We start from the raw sequence: 8603 nt of genomic DNA on the forward strand, positions 1-8603 counted from the left end.
TCCTGGAAATGTACCATTATCAGTTTCTTTCTAATGTCACATAGGACAAATACATTTTAATATTTCATTTATGATCATCATTGATCTACTGTTCCTTATTTTCCTATTGCTGTGAAAACTGCCATGACCAAAGTCAATTCTGAGAGGAAAGGGATTATTTTAACTTATTATTTACAGTCTATCAGCAAGGGAAGCCAAAACAGGAACTCGATAGAGCTTGAAGCAGAAACCAATGGAGGAAGAACAAGGACTCCCACTTAGTGGCTTGTTCTCATGCTCATCCAGGTACATTTCCTAAACAGCTCAGGCTTGCCTGCCTATCTATGCTATTACCCTCACTACTTTGATACACAGAAAGCTCCTATATCAATTAGCAATTAAAAGAAATTCCTCAAAGACAGACTCTGGCTCAGCTGATCAGGGCAAGTTGTCAACTGAAAGTCTGCCTTCCCAAGTGCTTTTATTTTTGTTTGCAACTTGACCAGTAAAGCTATGGCATCCTACCTGTTGTCAAGATGACATCACTGGAAACTATAATGATACCTTTTTTGTTTGTCTCCATGAGTTCATATTAATTTCATAATGTGAAATATACCAAAACTTTAGAAGTTCCATGGTCTTTAGTTTCCAGTGTAAAATATAGTTTTGGCGGTAGTCTGACATATTCCAAGCTACATCATGTCTTATCATGTATAAAAGGATGACCTTAAATCTGCTGCCTTCTGGCAGAGATTACAGGTATAAGGTACTATTCGAGCTTCTTCTCTGAATTGTGAGTGTTACTGCGTCTGAGTAGGGAAGACAAACACAAACACAAACAAAAAGCAACCAAAAAAAAAAAAACCAAAACAAAACAAAACAACCATATTCTGTCCTGTAGCCTCTCATGGCAGCAGTTGGTACCTGAGAATGCTGGTGACTGAGTTGGGAGTCTGGTGGATGGGCACCTAGCCACATACCTGCAACCCCCAGGCTCTTCACCCTGATGCTGCATGGGTATTGAACCCACCCAGGTCAGGAAGATAATGAAGTATTTCCTGAGACAATGCATGGTCTGAGGTTTCTGTGGCCAGCTCTTTGCTGCCTTCTGGCAATGTAACCAGGATTCAATAGGTCTTAACCAAAGTCAAGTACTTGGTTAAGGTAACTAGTAACCAGAATCTTCTGTCCCAGAGACTCCTGACCAATACTAACAGATGCCACACTGGGCAGAGCACACATTTCCTTCCAAAGTTTCTTACTCAGTGTACATCCCAGGAGGACTCTATTATGAACCCACAGAATCAGACCATGACCACCTTCACTCGGACCATTATCCAAACTTGACTGATGGTGATGGAGGTGGTGTAGTAAACATGTAAGATGTGTTTTGTGTTTACTGTGTGAACTCTGACAACAGAAGCTGGGCCAGAATTTGTGGGGATGTTTCTGTCTCTCTAACTTATTTGGTCTCTAGAGCTGTCAGGGAATTTTGTCTTGCCCAGTTCAAAAGCAATGTGACCAAGACAATGAAAGGATTTATGTACATCTGGGTCAGGCTACAAGATGAGGCAAACCCTTATTGATACAGCCAAAGAGCCCAAAGAGAAAGCAAAGAAGATGGCACTGGCAGTGGCAGAGAAGGCCAAGGACCTGGCCACCAAGGATGCCACCAAGCTGCAGCAGCAGTAGCTTCATTAGCTCAATAGCTCTCATTTCTCCTCAGTGGATTTGATATTTTTAAAAAGTCGCAGCTCTTTTACTCATTGAAACACAATAATGCCACACTGTCGTTGAGGAAATTTAAATCTCTAACTTAAAATCGTTGTTCTGAGGAATTAAAGACTGGAGCCTCTTCTTTGTTCTTTCTCCAGAAGTATGTATCCAGTTTGCTATGCTTTAGGCACACATAGCTCATCATATTCGATCTCTCATTCTTATCGTCTTCATAGTCTGTGTTTGCCACCACTTATTTTCCCTGCACCTACTGGAGCAGATGTTGCAGTGTTCTAAGTTTTTGTATTTTCTCAGGGCTTCTGTCTCAATGCAGAACAGCAAGCATCTCTTCCTTACAGAGGCCACTGAGCCTAGGAGCACAGTGTGGGAATGTGCCTGTAAATTAATTCTCATTTGCTCCAGGAATAGTCTTCTATTGAGGCGTAATGAGAGCTGGGATGAAAATGTCACAGTGCCCCCCTTAGAATCCCAGTGCCAGAATAGCACTAAGAAGGATCCACAATCCAACATCTTTAGTCAGAGCAAGTTCACTAACTTGTTTGATAATTGTGCTGAGATGCAAAATATGCTCATAATTTCATGGACCCTGGGGTACAGATTCATTTGGAATATGCTGTTGCTGTCCTAACATAAAATAGACTACATTTTATTTGCTTATAATATTTATTAGGATATTGATTTGTATAATTTCCTAGTTGTTCTAGGCTATAATATATATTATATGTAACTGAATTTTCCCAGTCCAATCACACTAAAATATTAGGGCAGCAGGAGGCCTGTGTTTGAACAGGGAAAAGGAAGGCAGAGCTAAGAGTTACAAAGACAGGAAGCATTTGAGAGAGAGGGGTGAGACCAAGATGGAAGTGGACAGAAATCTCACCCCACTGCATCTATATGCTGATACCAATAATATTTCCTAGAAATATTTTGCCTTAATGATGTCAGTCCCTTATTGAGGACAGCTGAATTTTTAACCCTAGCTGACCAACATCCTTTGTCCCAGGGAATCAAAAATGGCTTTATTTCCACAGATTGTTAATTCACAATAGTCTCTGGAGGACTATTAATCAACCTTCCCTTGAAACATCACAAGTCATGTTCTCATTGTTTGCATTTCTCAGCATTCTATCTTTACTATTCTCTGTATCCTTATCTATTAAGCTCCTACAGAACAAATTATTAAGCCTGAAATTTCAGTGGCTTTTCTATGACAAGATTTCAAACCCTTAGCTAAGCTAAGTTGGGAGCAACAACATGGTCAGGATCATTTCAGTAACACCCTACTTCTTTTGGTCTAGGAATCTAGGTGGAGCTAGTACTGCCACTACCTTGTTCTTAGCTCAAGTAAAATTCAGATCTGACTTCTGACCTCTAAATTGTAAGACAGCAAATGTGTATTGTATAAGTCATGAAATCTGATTGTTAGAGGCAGCAGCACTGAAGAAAGCAAGGGCTCTGACGCTCTTCAACTTCAAGGTCACACAACACTAAAACTCCAATTCTGTTTTTCTCTGAAAGTTTGCTTCTAAGCCTCAGTTTTCTGATCTGGAAAATGAATTTGAGGCCAGCCTGGGCCACCTATAGAGAAACCATTTCTGTTCTACTTTGCTTTCTCTTGCTGTGATAAACACCATGACGAAAGCCAACTCAGGGAGGAAAGAGTTTATTTTATTTAGAACTCCTAGCCCACAATTTACCATGGAGAGAAGTCAAGGCAAAGACTCCAGTAGTGCAAGAATTTGAAACAAAAGACAAGAAAGGAGGAATGAGTAACACACTTACTGGTTTGTTCCAAAGCTGTCATTCAGCTATCTGCCAAGGGATAGAATCACCCACAGACTTGGCCACAGGCAAATTCGGTTTGGGCAATTCTTTAGTCTTCCCAAGTGAAACTAAGTTTATGTCATATTGATAGATAAAGCTAATTATGAAATATATTGGGGAAAGCTTGGGTTTGTATGTGAGATTTCAGGACAACCATTTTTTTTCCAGGAAATACTAAAAAACAAAAACAAAAACAAAAACAAAACTATAATCAACCGGAAGGAATATACTTTTGTCATTAGTTATATTCTAAAGTGTCTGAATTTCAAGAAAAGCAGTTATTTATATATCATAAATAGGGTGAATCCCAAGTTGCTGTTCAAAGGAGAATTGTTTTGAGAATGAAAAGGGTACTTATAATGATTTTGTTAGAATACAAAAATACTTGTGTTTACCCTTTGCTAAAGGGCTTTCAGGATATTGTTTTTGTTTGTTTGCTTGGCTGATTTGGTTTTCTTTTGCAGAAATCATTTCTTCCCTTTAAGTCATCCTATTCTTGTTTTCAACATATGATGGTAACAACACTAGATGATCAGTTTTTGTTTTTTGACTTTATCTATTTTTTAGATAGACATTAGTTTATTTTCTCTATACCAATAGAACAGGGTTGAATAATTTAGAAGGTGAATCAGAAGCAGGTTGAGTTTATTTTGAGCCAGTATGCTATGATTTTAAATATTTCTACTGAGATCAAGAATCTCTGGTTGTGATGAACTTGCATTCCATATTTGGAGGTGAAAGGAAGGAAAATATGCCTGCAACCTTCATAGATTTGCCTCTGGGACCATCAGGCTGCAGAGTCCCTCTGCAGCAGCTCCAGCCTTTGATTCATCTCTTTAGAAAGTAATCCACCTCCAGAAAAATCCAGTCTATTGTCTTTTCTATCAGTGCTAAACTCCAGCAAGTGTGCAAATTGAAATGTTACTTGAAAATAAATTCATTTTTCTAAACATGCTTTATCAACTATACAGAATGTGACACATGCCAAGTGCTCATGATGGAAGGATTAATACACTTCCATGTTTTCTATTTCTGAGGGAGAAAACACACACAACTAAGCAAAAATTAATCTGTGTATCCTAACCTGTGCCCCGTACATCTGCCAGCCCTGTCTGTCAGCCCATTGCTCATGCACTCAACAAATATACTTTGATCACCCACTCTTTACCAGAATTTGAAGCTTTCAGTACAAAGAGGGGAAAATGAATCTCATTAAGAAACAAAAAAAGTGGAGGCAATGTGGGTGAAATAATAGCACAGTGATTTTATCCAGATTTTATGATTTAAGTCAGGACAACTCTCTAAGAGTCATAGTGAGGGGACTGGAGTCACATGAACAGAGAGAGAGGTCTTGAAGAGCTTGGAGGTCAGCTATGTCATCACAACATGCATCGTGGCCTACAATTTCTCATTTAGAGATGCTAAAACTCCTTTTTTTCTGTTTTCATTTGTAAAGATATTTGAGTGTCAACATAGAAACTGGATAATCATCTTAATGTGTTGCTGAGAAATAGCTCTAGTAATTCATAAACTATTGCCCCTAACAACTGCAGTATCTTCATACTAGTGTTTGTATGTGAGATTGCCCTGAACCTATCACAATTCAGTGGTGAGGTGGGGATTTTAATTGCTAAGTTCAGAAAATGGTGGGGCATAGTATAGCATGTATGAGAAGGTTACTGTCAGACAGTAATTTCCTTACATTTTTGACCCTGGCCCAGAACACAGGTATCTGTATTATATTTTCAAGGACTTTAGCTGTGTCTGTGCAGTGCATAATATGTTTGAATCCATAGTCTTTCCTCTCTCCCTTTATAACATTGATTGTTTAAAGTTCTTACGTTGAATACATCAACTTGGAGAAGAAGGTTATATTAAGAGTAGTGTGATCTGACTCTTATATTTGCTCTAAGCTAAAAAGAATATATAATTTTATTTTAATAGTTAGCTACTTAAAAACAAAACTGTCCCAGACATTTCAGAGAACCAGTTCCAGTGACTTTCATATTATAATTCTGTCTCTACTGGAACATGAGTAAGACATTTCCATTGGCTGTAATAAAACAAAAACAAAAACAAAAACAAACAAAAACAAAAACAAACAAACAAACAAACAAACAAAAAAGCCTCTAGGTAGGTTTAGTGTGTTGAAAGTGCCTCACTAAACCCTAACAGAGGATTCGGACTGAGGGGAAAAATTAGTCGTCTGACCAGTTACCACTTTGTGACTGTCGTTTTGAGTTAGACCACAACACACTTCATAAAGTGTAGGGATAAAGAGTCAGCCGTGTTTGATTTTGCTTTCAGTGTCCTAGAAATATATATGCCTATGATACAGACTGTACCAAACTAGCTAGTTCTCTGTACAGTGCTGTAGAGTACATCTGCAACAACTAATTGTTTCAGACCACTACAGCGTTTTTGTTATCGAACTTCTGTATTGTTAGTAAATTAGGATAAGCACTATACTAAGGATTGAAAAATTGGAGAATTTCATCCCACCTCTAATATGAGCTGCAAGTTCTATGGTAAACTCACTTACATTCTTCCTGTCTCAACTTTCTGGAATATGACTTGATCTTGATGCTATCTATATAATGTATTCTCTCTCTCTCTCTCTCTCTCTCTCTCTCTCTCTCTCTCTCTCTCTCTCTCTCATTTTTCTTAGTTCCTTCACAATTTCATACATTGTATTTTGATTCTGTTCATTCCCCTACTCCGATCTCACAGTCACCTCCTTTTCGTACCCTCCAAACTTTTTGTCCTTTCCATAAAAACACATCGAGTCCATTTTGTAATTGATATCATGGGGCCACAAGGATTAAAGAAACTTGATTCCCCTTTCCAAGCAGATTTTAATAGTCTATAGCTTTACAGACAGGGTTTAGACTTCATTCCTACATCTTCTATGTCCAAATTTCATCTAGTGTTTTATTACACGGGTCTTGTACATCGATGCTAGGGGTTCAAACGTGCAGCTGCACTAATGTACATTCATAAGTCATTTGTTTGCCATTTGACTGTATTTACTGAAAACACTGACCATTTACTGACTAATAATCTATTACTCTAAGACTGAGAGCTGCAAATGTATGCCCCCTAAAACATTATTAAATATTTTGCAGTAGTCACAAATCTGCACCCCCACCCTCTCCTGTGGAAAGTTGCTCACATATATCAATACAGGGTAGTAGATTAATGCACAAACAAGAATTTCTCAGGAGAAAAGAAGTTGCACAGTCATAATAAAAGTCCAGCTCTTTCTCAGGCCAGGCAAATGTTGACCCAATGTTAATGTCTTCTGGTCAGCTGTAGCTTTGAATCCCCTCATGAATCCCCTGACATTTCTGACATTTCATCAGCAGGCCTTCACACCACAGACATGTGCAAACCTCCCACATGTACTCCTGTACCCACTTTTTCCACATCCTGTTAAATTCACATGGCTTTAAAACACATAGATCTGGTGACTCTTCTAAGGCTGATCCTGGGGAAGCAAGTGAAGATCAAGTCTCATTTTCAGATATTCTTCTCTCTTTATTGTTAGTATGGTTATTTTGCTGCTCAATCAATACCTTAGGATGCCTATTCTATAATATTATAACTATACTTGAAAGTCAGCATTATACATATAATAAAATCCATTTATTATAAAGAATACAATTCAATGATTTGATCAAATGAAGATATTAACCAAGTAATCAGAACCACAAATCAAACATGGTTAGTTTTTCTCACCCTCAAGGAATTCTGTGCTCCTTGACCATAATTCTGCTGCTATCCTTAGCTTCACTTAGATACCCACATGTGTGCTGAGCTATGGTCTCAATAGAAGCTATCAAAGTGTTTTCCAAAGTGACTGTGTGTCTTTGTGTTCCTAAAAACATAAATAGTATATTTGTTTAGATTACTTTACCATTCCTTCTCTATTTGAGTTTACTCGTCCTGAGAAACATATACCAACTTCTTATTGTGATTTTCATTTGTATTTTCCAAGTGGCAAGTACTATTGTACATTTTCATGTTGTTGCTGACTATTTTGTGTCTTTCCTTTGGGAGAGGAGGGTCAAAAACAGTAGTTCTAATTCAGTGGGTCATGACCCCTCTGGTGGTCAAACAACACATTTGCAGGGATCACATATGAGATATCTTGTATATTAGATATTTATATTACAATTCATAACACTAGCAAAATCACAGATATGCAGTAGCAATGGATTAGCTTTGTGGTTCAGGATCACCATAAGCTAAGAACTGCATTAAATTAAAGGTCACAGCATTAAGAAGCTTGAGAACCACTGAAAGGACACATGCTCTAAAGCCTAGAGCAGACACAAAGATGAAGTCAACAAAGCTGATGACTAATGAAATAGCAAAGAAAAGAAATTTAATTAGAGTAATATTATTGACTGAGCAATAGTATTACTCCAGAAGAGGGGAAATTATTACAGAAAGGGGAAAGAACAGCACAAATAAGAAAAAAAAGGTACGAGAGAATATTAAACTCAGCAATATCCAATATCATGCAGCCATAGATGACAGAGACATAAGTGGGCTTTAATACAATTGTATTTACTGAACAGTCAATAACCTTCAAGTAGGCAAGATCATCTAAACGAAAACACAAAAATTAAAATGCATTACATTGTTGAAAATTTTTCATTTATTAAATGATATCATGAAAAGGTAATATTGTCCACAAAATGAGACAGAACATTTGAAATGTATGTCTCCAAACAAGGGATTTGCATCAAGGTTATATATGACCTCCAAGAAGTCAATGACAAAAAAAATTTCAACCTCTTTTCTAAAACATGAACAAAACCATTCTTTTACACATAAAAAAGCTCTAACTGTCCAACAGGAATATATCAAAGTTGTCAGTATTATTAATTATTACCAAAGTTACAACCAGACCATGATGGAATTTGACAGCACTATGATACCAAGATCAAGAATGTTAATAATGCTTAGGATGAGAAAAAAAAATCAGAACTGTCAAACTTTTTCAGTGACATTGTCCAATAAAATCTAGGAAGGTCTTTTTTTCTTCTTTTTTTCTT

At 37.3% G+C, this 8603-nt stretch overlaps 1 pseudogene; it reads left to right on the forward strand.

Annotated features, from left to right (window-relative positions):
* Window positions 1–1025: 1025 nt before the first annotated feature.
* LOC110334220 lies at window positions 1026–1671 on the forward strand (annotated as a pseudogene).
* Window positions 1672–8603: the final 6932 nt, after the last annotated feature.

This window comes from Mus pahari, chromosome 16 (genome assembly GCF_900095145.1).
Source record: "Mus pahari chromosome 16, PAHARI_EIJ_v1.1, whole genome shotgun sequence".
In the NCBI taxonomy this organism is placed as follows: domain Eukaryota; kingdom Metazoa; phylum Chordata; class Mammalia; order Rodentia; family Muridae; genus Mus; species Mus pahari.